At 46.6% G+C, this 14,135-nt stretch overlaps 1 long non-coding RNA gene across 1 annotated transcript; it reads left to right on the top strand.

The window, feature by feature from the left end:
* Positions 1-8,341: 8,341 nt before the first annotated feature.
* LOC116971746 lies at positions 8,342-10,676 on the top strand. Its single transcript, XR_004411606.1, has 2 exons — positions 8,342-8,441; positions 10,620-10,676. It is a non-coding gene; the product is annotated as an uncharacterized LOC116971746 (long non-coding RNA).
* The last annotated feature ends 3,459 nt before the right edge of the window (positions 10,677-14,135 follow it).

Raw genomic sequence — 14,135 nt, 5'->3', positions numbered from 1 at the left:
GAACTTTTTTTCCCCTCTCGTTTATCATATTGTTTGCAGTGTACTATGTTTACATATTCTGTTGTGCTGCAACAATTAAGAATTTCATTGTTCTATCTGGGACATATGACAATAAAACACTCTTGATTCTTGACTCCTGAAATGCTTGAGAACAGTTTTCAGCCGAAGATGCTTTACCAATGCAAATTGATGCCTTGATTATAAAAGATTTATTTCCAAAATAATGGTTGAGAAAATCTTAGAATTCTGCAATGGATTATTAAGAACTTGGTAAGAAAAGGAAAATGTGTATAAGAAAGGAATGTGATGAGTAAAAAAAAGCAAACCCTGTGAAAGCTAGTGTGAATCTTTTGCAGACTAAGACAGGAGGAATTATACTGCCAAATAAAGAAATGACAGAGAAATTAATGGAGTCTAGAGAAAAGTGGTTCAACGATAAAAGATGCGAGGTGATAACCAGCGCAATGTTAGTACAATAAACTGATACTGTAGACTTTATTCATCAGGTTGCTAAGAGAATGACAATTACTGCCAAAAAGGGGATGGTTCAATTGGACTCATTTAAACCAATTTTGCAGAGGATAATTTCAAACAAGATTATCAGGGGTAGGTTGAATTATAACAATCAAGATGAATTCTTAAACAATCAAGATGTAATGCTTCTACTATTAAATTCTAAATAAATATTTTTACCTTGGAATTATTAGTGGCAGATGATAATCAATCAACAGATGAGTTAGAGTGTGCTGATTATTATTGTTCGATGAAACTGTGGAATTCTCTGCCACAGAAGGCTGTGGATGCCAATTCACTGAATGTTTTCAAAAGAGAGTTAGATTTAGCTCAGGGCTAAAGGAATCAAGGGATATGGGGAAAAAGCGGGAATGGGGTACTGATTTTAGATGAACAGCCATGATCATATTGAATGGCGGTGCTTGCTCGAAGGGCCGAACGGCCTACTCCTGAACCTATTTTTCTATGTTCTATGAACATGACATTTGTAGATCAGGTCTTCGATCTGTGTGTGTGGTTGCACAAAGGAAAGGGCAGTGCTATCCATTGTGGGGGGATGATTTTTTTGTCTAATTGTAGTCCTGTAGGTCTGTGTCCAAGATGGCTGCCGTGAAGAGAGAGTGGACGCTGGCGCGCTTTGGCTGCCGCTGCTCTCTCTTCACACTGTGTTTTTGATTTTCTGTTTTTGGATTGAATTCTGTTTTTTAATTTGTGTCTCTGTGATGTCTTTATTACTTGTTATATTCCGATTATATGTTATTCCGATTACTATGTAAGGTGTCCTTGAGATGTCTGAAAGGCGCCCATTAAATAAAATTTATTATTATTATTATTATTAATGAGTTTTGTAGTCAGGTCTCTCTAAACAGAACAGAGAAAAGTAAATGGTTAAAAAACCTTAGCAAAACTCCCAACTTGTAATACCATTATGTGGAATTGTATAAAATTTGAGGTTTAGAAACTGACCATTTCGCAAACCTGGTCTTTGTTGGCCACACATTTTAATCTTAAATTCATCTTCCTTCATTAAATATTTATTTAATTTATTTTCTTTCTTCATCATGTACGTTTCTAACCTTTGAAAGCCACCAATGAATGAGCTTCACTCCCTGTCACGGAGATTGACAGATTCTTAATTAGTACGGGTATCGGGGTTATGGGGAGAAGGTAGGAGAATGGGGTTGAGAGGGACAGATAGATCAGCCATGGTAGAATGGTGGAGTAAACTTGATGGGTTGAATGGCCTAATTCTGCTCCTTTTGAACTTATGAACTAATTAAATTTAATTTCCCCATATGGGAGCTAATTACACATTCCAGGCTGTCTTGGGTTCTAAGAAAGGTTCTAAATCCTTTACTGGATTTATTTCTTAAATCTATGAAACCTGATTTAAGACTTTTACACAAAATACTGATTCTTGGTGAATTCATAGATTGTAAGATGACTGCTGGTATTCCTATGCATGTTTGCCCCCGAGCAGAACTTCTTCCTGATTGCTGGTAAAAACTGATTCATTGAATTACTACTTCACCAAGAAAACAACTGAAACAAAAATATTTTTCTCCTATCTGGATCTGATTTGAACAGGATTCATATCGCCCATGGATAAAACCAATCTGAGAACAGACACAAGGAAGATTAATTTGTTTTGCTTAATTAATCCCGTGGCTGAATTCACTCATTTCTAATTCTTCGTCATACCTATTGCTGGGCCGGAATGGATCAACATTCTCATTGACCTTACTGGAGTATCCAGTTAGGTAGACATTTGTTTCAAGATGTCCTGGGAATACCTGGTGAAATAGAATTGCTGCCTGCAGAAGCAAACCAGTCAGATGACTCAATATAAAATGATCTCCATTATGTTGCATTGTGTGTGTGTTAAACAAACAATGAACATTGCCTGCTCTGCCTACTCAGGATTTCTTTTGGCCGAATATGCTGTAGTGGCCTGGATGAGGAGGAGGAGTCCTCCTTGGGTGCGATGCGGATCCCCAGCAAAACCCACGGGAGAGCGTCCACCCAGTCCGGATCATTCAGCCGTGCCTTCAGGGCATCCTTGAGTTGGCGGTGAAACCGCTCCACCAGTCCTTTCGCCTGCGGATGAAACACCGTTGTGTGGTGTAGACGAACCCGCAGGAGACGTGCCATGGCCGACCACAGTTCCGATGTGAACTGAGGCCCCCGGTCGGATGTTATGTCCAGTGGCACCCCAAACCGGGCGATCCAGTGTGCCACCAAGGCTCGAGCTCGTGGCCGTTTAGGAATCAGCCAGCAGAATGGCTTCAGGCCACCGTGTGAAGCGGTCCACAACGGTGAAAAGATAGGTCATGCCCCAGGACGACGGCAGCGGCCCCACGATGTCCACGTGAATGTGGTTGGACCGCTGCCAAGGGATGGCAAACTCCTGCAACGGTGCACGCATGTATCGCTGCACCTTGGCGGTCTGGCACGGGATGCAGGTGCGCGCCCAATGTCCAACCTCCTTGCGCAGCCCCTGCCACATGAAGCGGGAGGCTACAAGGGCCGTTGTCGCCAGGATGGAGGGATGAGCAAGTCTGTGGAGCACCTCAAACACCCTGCGCCACCAGGCCAAGGGGATGATGGGTCGCGGAAATCTACTGGAGACATCACACAGCAGCGTTGCGCCCCAGGACCACAGACAACGTCCTCCAACTGCAAGCCCGATACCGGCGTGCGATAGGCACCCATTTCCTCGTTGACCAGCTATGCGGCTGCCAGGGCGGAATAATTAATACCCTCAGCGACTTGGAGAACCGCGTGAACCGCAGGCGTCGGCCACCCTGTCGTACTTGCCCTCGATGAAACGGATGGAGGTGGTGTACTCGGACACTGACACCAAATGCCTCTGGTGCCGTAGAGACCACGGGTCTGAAACCTTGGCAAACGCGAAAGTCAGCATCCGTCAACGAGCTGCTCCAACACTGCTCCAACCGTCACCTCAGAAGCGTCCATAACAAAAGGATTTCAGTATAGGAGTAAAGAGGTACTTCTGCAGTTGTATAGGGCTCTGGTGAGACCACATCTGGAGTATTGTGTCCAGTTTTGGTCTCCTAATTTGAGGAAGAACATCCTTGTGATTGAGGCAGTTCAGCGTAAGTTCACGAGATTGATCCCTGGGATGGCGGGACTGTCATATGAGGAAAGATTGAAAAGGCTAGGCTTGTATTCACTGGAGTTTAGAAGGATGAGGGGGTATCTTATAGAAACATATAAAATTATAAAAGGACTGGACAAGCTAGATGCAGGAACATTTTTATGTTGGGCGAGTCCAGAACCAGGGGCCACAGTCTTAGAATAAAGTGGAAGCCATTTAAGACTGAGATGAGAACAAACTTTTTCACCCAGAGAGCTGTGAATTTGTGGAATTCCCTACCACAGAGGGCAGTGGAGACCAAGTCACTGGATGGATTTAAGAGAGAGTTAGATAGAGCTCTAGGGGCGAGTGGAATCAAAGGATATGGGGAGAAGGCAGGCACGGGTTATTATTAGGGGACGATCAGCCATGATCACAATGAATGGCGGTGCTGGCTCGAAGGAGCAAATGGCCTCCTCCTGCAGCTATTTTCAATGTTTCTATGTGTCTATGTCCACCGTCAGGGCGGTCGGGGCATCCTTTCATGGATGGACGAGCATCGTGGCCCCAGCCAGGGCCTCCTTAGCACTCTCGAACGCCGCTACTGCTTCGTCGGACCACTCAACCTCCTTGCGATGACCAGCGATCAGGTGGAAAAGCGGACGCATGATTGCGGCCGCCTCCAGCAAGAAACGGTGATATAACGAAACCATCCCCATGAATTCCTGGAGGCCCTTAACTGTGGTCGGACGGGGGAACCGGCGGACAGCATCCACCCTGGCGGCAGAGGCACCACACCTTGTGGAGTTACGTGGTGGCCAAGGAAGTCGATGGCCGTCACCCCAAAATGGCACTTGGACGAGTTGATAGCCAATCCATAATCACTGAGGCGCTGACACAGCTGATGGAGGTGGATGCAGTGCTATTGCTGCGAGCGGCTGGCCACGAGTATCTCGTCCAAGTAGACAAATACAAAGTCCAAGCCATGGCACACACAGTCCATAAGCCACTGGAAGGCTTCCATGCCGTTCTTCAACCCAAACGGCATCCGCAAATATTCAAATAGTCCAAACGGCGTAATAATTGCTGTCTTAGGGATATCGTCGGGTTGGACCAGAATCTGGTTGTACCCTCGCACGAGGTCCACCTTGGAGAACACCGATGCTCCAGCCAGATGGGCATTGAAGTCCTGAATGTGCGGGACCAGGGTAAAGGAGTCGGTGGTGAGCTGCAGGCGGATGTCGGGCGGGAGCTGCTGGAGGTAAGCATATTTAAATAAAAAACAGGGCTCATGGTCACCCATAAGGGCAACCATGTCCTCCAGGAGGGCCGACGGCCGGCGGTCACCTAGGCTATCCATTTGGAGAATCTGAGCTGCCCACTCAGACTAGCTAAGGCCAAACCTCCTAATGAGCAGGGCCTTGAGGCCCCTATATTTGTTAGTTAACGGGGGGGCGCTGAGCTAAGGTTTAACCCGCCACGCAGTCAGCTGGTCAAGTGCGCTGACCACATAAAAGTACTTGTTTCATCTACCGTCACCCCTCGCAGAGCAAACTGTGCCTCTGCCTGCTGGAACCAGATATTAGGCTCTTCGGTCCACAGGGTCAGGAGTTTCAGCGCAACGGCATTGTTTTCCATCACGATTCATGATGAACGTGGGGGTCACTAGTTGTAGTGGCCTGGATAAGATCAGGAAAAGGCCAGACACCAGGCAGGTTCAGAAGTCATTTAATGAATTATGGCAAACACACAGAACGCCTGCGAGCAGGCACCCAGGAAACCCCGTGGGCAGACAATGATCCCTGTCCCTCAAGAGCTGACGGGGATGACCCTAGGAGTGGCCTAACCCCCAGGGACCGCCACAATGCTGTCAATACTTTATGCGTTATAAACTTGCTAGATGTGCATCATGTTGCACTCAAATTCCTCCAGTACGTTTGGTTGACAGCAAATGCAACCAAACTTTGAGAAAGTGAAGTGGCAAGATAAGGTTGAAAAGAGAAAATGAGGTAAACTGGGATGCAATGATTAAATAAGGTTATTTTGTCTGAAAGACTGTGTAGTGTACAAATAAGTTAAGCAGGAGGAGTGGAGATTTATTGAACAAAATCTCAGTCAAAGATGCAATAGATTTTCCTTTTCACTCCCCACCACTGCCTCTGGTGTCCTCCAGGGATCTATTACTTCCCTCCTCCTATTTATCATCTATAAAGTTGCTCCGAATGTCTGAATATATATTGTCGATATACAGTACCTTTGTGAGCTGACAACACCCTGTTTTATGACCACTTTATTGAAACCATTTATTGTTTGTGTCACAGTGCTGTTGCTGTTGGTCATGTATAGATTCATGCTCTCTAGTTATCAATTTCCTTCCTCCTAATACAGCACAAGTGGCAAGTAAAGTTTTATCCCCATTTCTTTTTGCTTTATTCAGCCGTACATCCTGGGTGGTATCCTTGCCTCATTTGTTAAGCTCAAACATAAATCTATAAATTTACTTGACGTTTGTGAAATATTTTAAAAATGAGGCAGGAAGGTGGTTTATTCCGAGCCCCATCAACACCCAGAGCTTCTACCTGATTGAATCTGCTTTTTCCTTTTCAGATAATGACACAAGGAAGACACAGACAAATCTAACCTGAGTTGCAATTATTCACAAGTCAAGTTAAGTCGAGTTTATTGTCACAAACATAAATTATACATAAATTACACACAAACTACAAGACAGTGATAAGAAAATGACTGTGCAAACAACATGATATGTGTGAACCACAAATAGAAAAAGGTCCATAGTAGTACCAAATGTGGCAGGTGGGACTAGAGTAGATGGGGTACCTTGGTCAGCATGGGCAAGCTGGGGCAAAGGGCCAGTTTCCATCCTGTATATGACTCTGTGTGGTGTTCCGTTGCCGAGGCAGGATTATGGTTTTCAGGTTGGTTAAGGAAACTGATGGCTCCAGAAATGTAACTGTTCCTGACCCTGGTTCCTGTTAGTGTGGGATTTCAGGCTCCTATGAAAAGGTCCACTACTTAATAAACAGACAACTCACAAAAATGTTAGGTAGACCAATTCAAACTTTACTGATCATCGGCCGATGGAAGTGACGAGGATACTCCAGTCAAGTAAGCAACACAGACACTTGACTTTCATCGTGCCACCACTTCAATAAACAAAGCTTTGCACGGTGTTTTTAGACAGTCATTTAATCATATTCCAAAGAGGTCATTGTCTCAATATTCATTAACCTGAGGCAAGCCTGGGCTTGTCTCTCTCTCTCTTATCAACCTACTGGAGAAGGCCTGCTTGAGATGAAATATAAGCTATAACCTAGTCCAGGATTCAATAATATATCATTTATATATTTAAAAGCATTTTCACCTTTTCACCTAGATACCCTGTAGTAGTGAGAAGAGGGTATGTCCTGGATGGTGGGGATCCATGGTGATATATGACACCTTCTTGAGGCAGCAATTCATTTAGATGCTTTCAATAGTGGAGAGGATTGTGCCCGTGAGTCCTGTGAGTCCACCAATATCTGCAGCCCTCTTGTGTTACTGTACATTGGAATCGATGTGCCAGCCCATGATGAAACCAGTCGGGATACTTTGTACAGTGAATCTGTTGATATTTATGAGAGTATTCGGTGACATGCAAATCTTTGAACTTCTAAGAAATAAGAGGCACTGGCTTGCCTTCTTCATGATTATGTACTTATTTATTATGGGCTTGAAAATACATCAAGGAAAGAAAGGGAGAGGGAAAACAGGGACCTCGCATTGATAAGTACTTCCTGAGAAGTCAATCAAGTCAGTCGAATCAAGTCCAGTGATTGGAGTCTCACCAAAGTTCGCAGGGCATCAGCCCCCCTGATGAAGGAAACTCAAGCACAGTTACGCAGGCAGAGGAAGATATGGAGCCCATCCAGCCAAGAAAACCAGCAATGGAGAAAAAGATCAGCGGAAGAAAACCTCGCGTGAAATGGCCTGGAGCCTCGGAGAAGAAAGAATGGGAGACCATAAATGCAGACCTGACCAGTATCTTACAGGGTGTAAGGGGTCCAGTTGAAGGAAAGCTTGGCAAGATGGGGGACGTCATCTATGGCTATGGAGCAGAACGATATGGAATAAGGGAGAAAAAGGAAAAGGCATCAGCTTTGGAAAGCAAGTCCAGACGGCAAAAGGAGATTGAAAGCCTAATCCGGGAGTTTAGGCATTCCAACCCTGAGACGAGCAGAGTACCTGCGGAAATCACGAAAGAAGAAAAAACGAATGAGATCACGCTTCTTCAAGGACACATATAAGTTCGTAAAATCACTTTTCATCAAAGAAAAGGGAGGAAACCTGAAATCATCAAGGCAGGAGCTGGACGAGCATCTGGAAAGAATGCATGCAGATAACAAGAGACACCAGAAGACAGCTATTCCAGCGGACATTCCACCAATTGAACAACCAGAGCATAAGATGGACATTAGACCTCCAAAGTGGAGGGAGGTGAAACAGACAGTAAAGCGGGCAAGAGCATCTTCAGCCCCAGGGCCAAATGGGGTTCCGTATCGACTCTACAAGGGTGCTCCTGATGTTCTTCGCTTCCTGTGGAGGCTAATGAGAGTGGCTTGGGAGAAGAGAGTCATACCCAAAGCATGGCACAGGGCAGGAGGAATCCTGATTCCGAAAGAGAAGGAATCCACAGATATCAACCAATTCCGCCCTATCAGTCTCCTCAATGTAGAGGGTACGATTTTCTTCAGCATCATAGCTCAGAGGATGACCAGTTATTTAGAGAGAAACAACCTTGTGGATACAACAGTCCAAAAAGCAGGCATCCCAGGTGTTGTGTCCTAGAGTCACCACTAGAGGGCTCTGCCTCGAGATGAATGTTTCCTAAGGGGGTTCCCTGGGCGATGTCCAGGGGTTTTTGGTGGCAGCCATGTTAGGCTTGAAATAAACACACTTCGGGTTCTGTACACCAAATGTAGATTGTGCATTATTTAGCCCTCGAACACAACATCTGGCGACGATGATGGGATACAACCCCCAATCGAACGGCGGGGTTGAACGATTCAATCGCGTGATTAAGGAAAGCATAAAAGCGAGCTAGTCGGAGGGGAAAACGTTCGAACAGTCAATCCCTATTCTCCTCCGTACAGATCACCAAGTGCTAACTACGTTGTTAGACACGTCAGGCTCAGGACACCGCCCGCTCAGGATCTACAGATGGTCCGATCGCCTTCACCAGTACAACTTCAAAGTAGAATACGTCGTAGGTTTACGCAATCGCATCGCAGACAAGCTCAGTCGTGTCCCAATGGTGGCACCTGCAAGCACACGCGGTAGCGACGCTTCAAGCGACATCGACGAATACGTTCTCGTGGTAATTTCGCACGCGATGGCGAATCTCGTGACGTGGGGAGAGCTGAAAGCGTAGTCGTCAGCTGACGGCACACTGCAAATCATCTGCCAGTATCTCAGAACAGACTGGCCCAAGGAGATAGCAGATGACTTGGTTCCGTACCATAGGGTACGCCACGAACTGGCTGTGGTTGACGATACATGTGTCACGCGCGGAACTCGAGTGGTTATACCCAAATCACTGCAACACGGCGTCTTACAACTGGCACACGAAGGACACCCGGGCATTGTTAAGATGAAACAACGATGTCGCGAGGCAGTGTGGTGGCCAGCAATAGATCGTTGCGTAGAAGATTTTGTTAAAAATTGTGAAGCATGCACAATTAGTGAGAAAGCAACTAGACCATGTCCTGCCCCTCTTCAGCCAATCCCATGGCCGGACAAACCATGGAGGCACTTGCAACTCGATATCTTCGGAGAGGTGCAAGTTGCGCCAAGAAGCCAGCGGTTTCTACTGGTAGTACATGATCTCCACAGCAAGTGGCCTGAGATCGCAACTACTTTCTCAGTCACGACAAGCTCGATCATCGCGATTCTCGAAAAGCTGTTCACTAAGTGGGGACTGCCAGAGGTCATAACGACGGACAATGGCCCTCAGTTCATATCTGAACAGTTCTCCACTTTCCTCGCGAGCTACGATATTCAACATCAGCGGACGTCGAGATACAACCCCCAATCGAACGGCGGGGTTGAACGATTCAATCGCGTGATTAAGGAAAGCATAAAAGCGAGCATGTCAGAGGGGAAAACGTTCGAACAGTCAATCCATATTCTCCTCCGATCCTACAGATCCACACCACACACGTTGACTGGGAAAACACCAGCAGAGCTGATGATAGGGCGAAACCTGCGAACAAAATTGAATGCTCTTCAACCATCATCGCACCCAAATCCGGACACAAGAGCGAGGGCGGAAATGATAGCGCACAGACAAGCAAAAGGGAAAGCGTACTGTGATGCCAAACGAAGAGTACGAGCGCCGCGGTTCAAGTTCGGCGACTGGGTACGGATCAGCCGCCCTAACAGGCAACATAAGCTTGCAAGCGCACTCTCCAAGCCGATACAGATTCGGCGAGAACGCGTACCTCCTCCAAGATAACACCAAATGGAACGCGAGGCGCCTAATTGCAAGTAGACAGGGACAGGAAGAAGACGAATTGGACACTTTTCCTTTTCCAATATCCAATCAAGACAGTGATTGTGGTCAGCATACAGCAGAGCACACAGCGGAGCAGTCTATTCCTGCTCGACGCTCTCAGCGACAGAGGAGGAGACCTCTATATCTGCAGGATTATCAGCTGTGAAGCCTTAAACGTTATGTGCACCGAGCTGTTATGTTGGACTGATTGCATATGGACATATTTGGGTGGATAACGAGACTTATATGTTAATCTTCGATTATAAGGAGGGAAATGTGTTGTGTCCTAGAGTCACCACTAGAGGGCTCTGCCTCGAGATGAATGTTTCCTAAGGGGGTTCCCTGGGCGATGTCCAGGGGTTTTTGGTGGCAGCCATGTTAGGCTTGAAATAAACACACTTCGGGTTCTGTACACCAAAAGTAGATTGTGAATTATTTAGCCCTCGAACACAACACCAGGGTTCTCTGGATGTCTCGAACATACCAGCATGATTTGGCACCAAATCCAGACTGCAAGAAAAGAGAAGAGAGATCTGCATGTCATTTTCCTTGACCTTGCCAACACATTTGGAACTGTCCCTCACAGTTTCCTCTGGGCATCCTTTGACTTCTTCAGGATACCAGAGACTATCGCAAGCCTTGTCAAGGCTTATTTTCAAGATCTGCAGCTCTGTTTCACCACGCCTGACTTCATGGCCACATGGCACTGCATGGAGATTGGCATTATGGCGGGGTGTACCATCCCCCCATTGATTTTTACAATGGCTATGGAAGTCATCATAAGGGCCTCCAAGTGGGTAGTGGGTGGTGAGCGGCTGAAGTCTAGAGTCCGTCTACCACCCATCAGGGCCTACATGGATGACATGACAATCATAACAACAACAGCACCTTGCATCAGGCGCCTTTTTGGGAAGCTTCAAGAGAACATCACTGGGGTCAGAATGAAATTCAAACCATCCAAATCAAGAAACATTTTTATAATCACAGGCAAACTGACAGATCAAAGGTTCTTCATTGATCAAGAACCTATCCCAACTGTGTCAGAGAAGCCAATCAAAAGTCTGGGAAGATGGTATAACTCTAAACTGAAGGACACTGATCAGGCTAATGAGTTTAGGCAAGAAGTCATCAAAGGTCTGGCGAACATCGACCGATCCATGCTGCCTGGAAAGCTGAAAATCTGGTGCCTGCAGTTTGGGTTATTACCTTGCCTTATGTGGCCACTAACCATGTATGACATCACCCTCACAAGAGTCAAGAAGATGGAAAGAACAATCAGCTCTTTCGTGAGAAAGTGGTTAGATGTCCCTCGGTGCCTGAGCAGCGTAGGCCTGTACGGTCAGGGGGTACTCCAGCTGCCTCTCTCTAGTACCACTAAAGTCAGACTAGAAATGACCCTGGCAGAATCAAGGGACACTGTTATCCGAGCTGCTGCTCCAACCCTGGCAACAAGAAAGAAATGGACAGCTAAGAATGCAACACAGGCAAAATCTGCTCTCCACCAAGGCGACATGATAGGGCAAATCCAACACAGAAGAAGTGGCTTGGGGCTTGGCGGAAAGCGACCTTGCTGGAACAAGGTATCATCACTGGAGCGCCGGAAGTTGGTCTCGGCCGAAGTCCGCCGACAGGAGGAGTTGAGTAAGTGTGCCAAGGCTGTGTCGCAAGCTAAACAGGGCCAGTGGATGAGATGGGAGAGTGTGGAAAAGAGGAAGATCAGCTGGAAGGACATGTGGGAGATGGAGGTGAGCAGGATAAGTTTCCTCATTTGTGCAACCTATGATGTCCTTCCTAGCCCAAAAAATCTCAACCAATCTCAACCAATGGCTGGGCGAAGATCCATCATGCCCCCTGTGTTCAACACCAGCCACACTTAGGCACATCCTCACTGGGTGTAAAGTAAGCCTCTCCCAAGGACGGTACACCTGGAGACATAATCAAGTGCTCAAATGCCTGGCATCGACTTTGGAAAGCAGGAGAATTCCACCAAGGACCAGGCTTGGACAGCTGGAGGCAGCCCGGGATTGGCAGATGCTGGTGGATGTGGACCACCGGCTTGCAGTTCCATCAGAGATAGCCATCACCAACTTGAGGCCTGATCTTGTGTTCTGGTCGAACTCTCAGCGCATGGTGTATTTTGTGGAGCTCACAGTCCCTTGGGAGGATGCTGTGCAGGAAGCCTTCGAAAGAAAGAAACTGCGATATACAGAGCTTGCAGTGGAGGCAGAACAGTGGGGCTGGAGAGCTAAGATATGCCCGGTAGAAGTTGGATGTCGAGGATTCGTGGCAACATCTACCTTAAGACTGATGAAGGACCTGGGGATCAGCGGACAAGCCCTACGCCAGGCCATCAAAGAAACATCACGGGTGGCAGAGTGGAGTAGCCAGTGGCTCTGCCTGAAGAGGAAAGACCCTATGTGGTCTCCCAAATAACCGACTAGACAGATGCAGAGGAGGGTGGTTCTGGGATGCCAGGATGCACCACTGAACCTACTGGAGACGTCGTGGGTTCAATCAGCGAAACGTCGATGCAAGTAGGTGCCCACTTGATAACCCTAATGACGTGTCTGCCTAGCCTTTCTCAACATCGGAGGAGCATAGGTGAGCGCAGAAGGCTCCCATCACCATCGGGAGTAAGTTGATATTTGGCACTTTGGACTTTTAACATCTTGTCCTGTGTATTTGTCAACTGGGACCAGAATGGGTTCATTTGAGATTGCAACCACCCAGAAATTTGAAACTGCTAACTCTCTCCAACACTGACCCACCAACAAAAGCTGGCATGTGGTTTCCTAACATCCCCTTTCTTAAGTTAATGATGAGATCCTAGGTTTGGTTAATGCAGAATGAGAGGTTGTTGATGCGGCACCATCTCTCTCCAGGTATGCTGACTCATCATCACCTGTATTTGTGCCAACAACAGTGGTGCTGTCAGCAAATTTAGAGATGTTTGAAACTTTGCTTAATCACACAGCTGTGGATATATAGAGAGGACAGCACAAGGCTAAGCACGAAGCCTTGAAGTGTACTTGAGTTGACAATTCCTTTCTTGGCAATTGACTGATGTGCACTGAATCAAGAATCCAATTGCCAAGGAAGGTAAAGAGACCCTGGTCTTGGAGCTTGGTGATGAATGTACACTCCCAAGATGTACTGCAGAAAGTTGGTGTAAAAAGTGAGAGATGGGAGTAAACCAGTTTCCAGCAGAGTTCAAGTGGATCATATTGGGAGTGTTCAGGTGAAGCTAACTGCCTGAATTACAAAGAGAATTGAAAGGATGGAATCCCAAGTAGGAGGGACACAGGGTCTAATTCCCGGTGTCCCTCCTAAGGGGTTGGACAGGCTAGATGCAGGAAGATTATTCCCGATGTTGGGGAAGTCCAGAACTAGGGGTCACAGTTTAAGGTTAAGAGGGACCGAGATGAGAAAATCATTTTTTACACAGAGAGTGGTGAATCTGTGGAATTCTCTGCCACAGAAGGTAGTTGAGGCCAGTCCATTGGCTATATTTAAGAGGGAGTTAGATGTGGCCCTTGTGGCTAAAGGTATCAGGGGGTATGGAGAGAAGGCAGGTACAGGATACTGAGTTGGATGATCAGCCATGATCATATCGAATGGCGGTGCAGGCTCAAAGGGCCGAATGGCCTACTCCTGCACCTATTTTCTATGTTTCTATGTTTCTATGTTTCTATGTTTCCCTGGTTTACTTCTCTGCGAGTAGATGGTGACTCTCCAAATTCTATTAAGTCATTGTTTATAGATATTTACGTTTGTTTGCTGAACTGTAGGAAAATTACTAAGCCTAACTCTCCTCTCAAATGAGGTCCATGAGTCGCCACATATGTGGAGTATCACCAGTAAGTGACAACATGGGCGAAAAGAAGCAAAATCTCCAGTGAGCGGCTCCATATTATTACGCTACCTATAATGTAATGGAATAGAAGGTGTTGTCAGCAACATTTTCAACAGGGCAGC

This window comes from Amblyraja radiata, chromosome 4 (assembly GCF_010909765.2).
Source record: "Amblyraja radiata isolate CabotCenter1 chromosome 4, sAmbRad1.1.pri, whole genome shotgun sequence".
In the NCBI taxonomy this organism is placed as follows: domain Eukaryota; kingdom Metazoa; phylum Chordata; class Chondrichthyes; order Rajiformes; family Rajidae; genus Amblyraja; species Amblyraja radiata.
The sequence above is the reverse complement of the archived record's forward strand: the minus strand, read 5'-3'. Positions and strand labels throughout refer to the sequence as shown.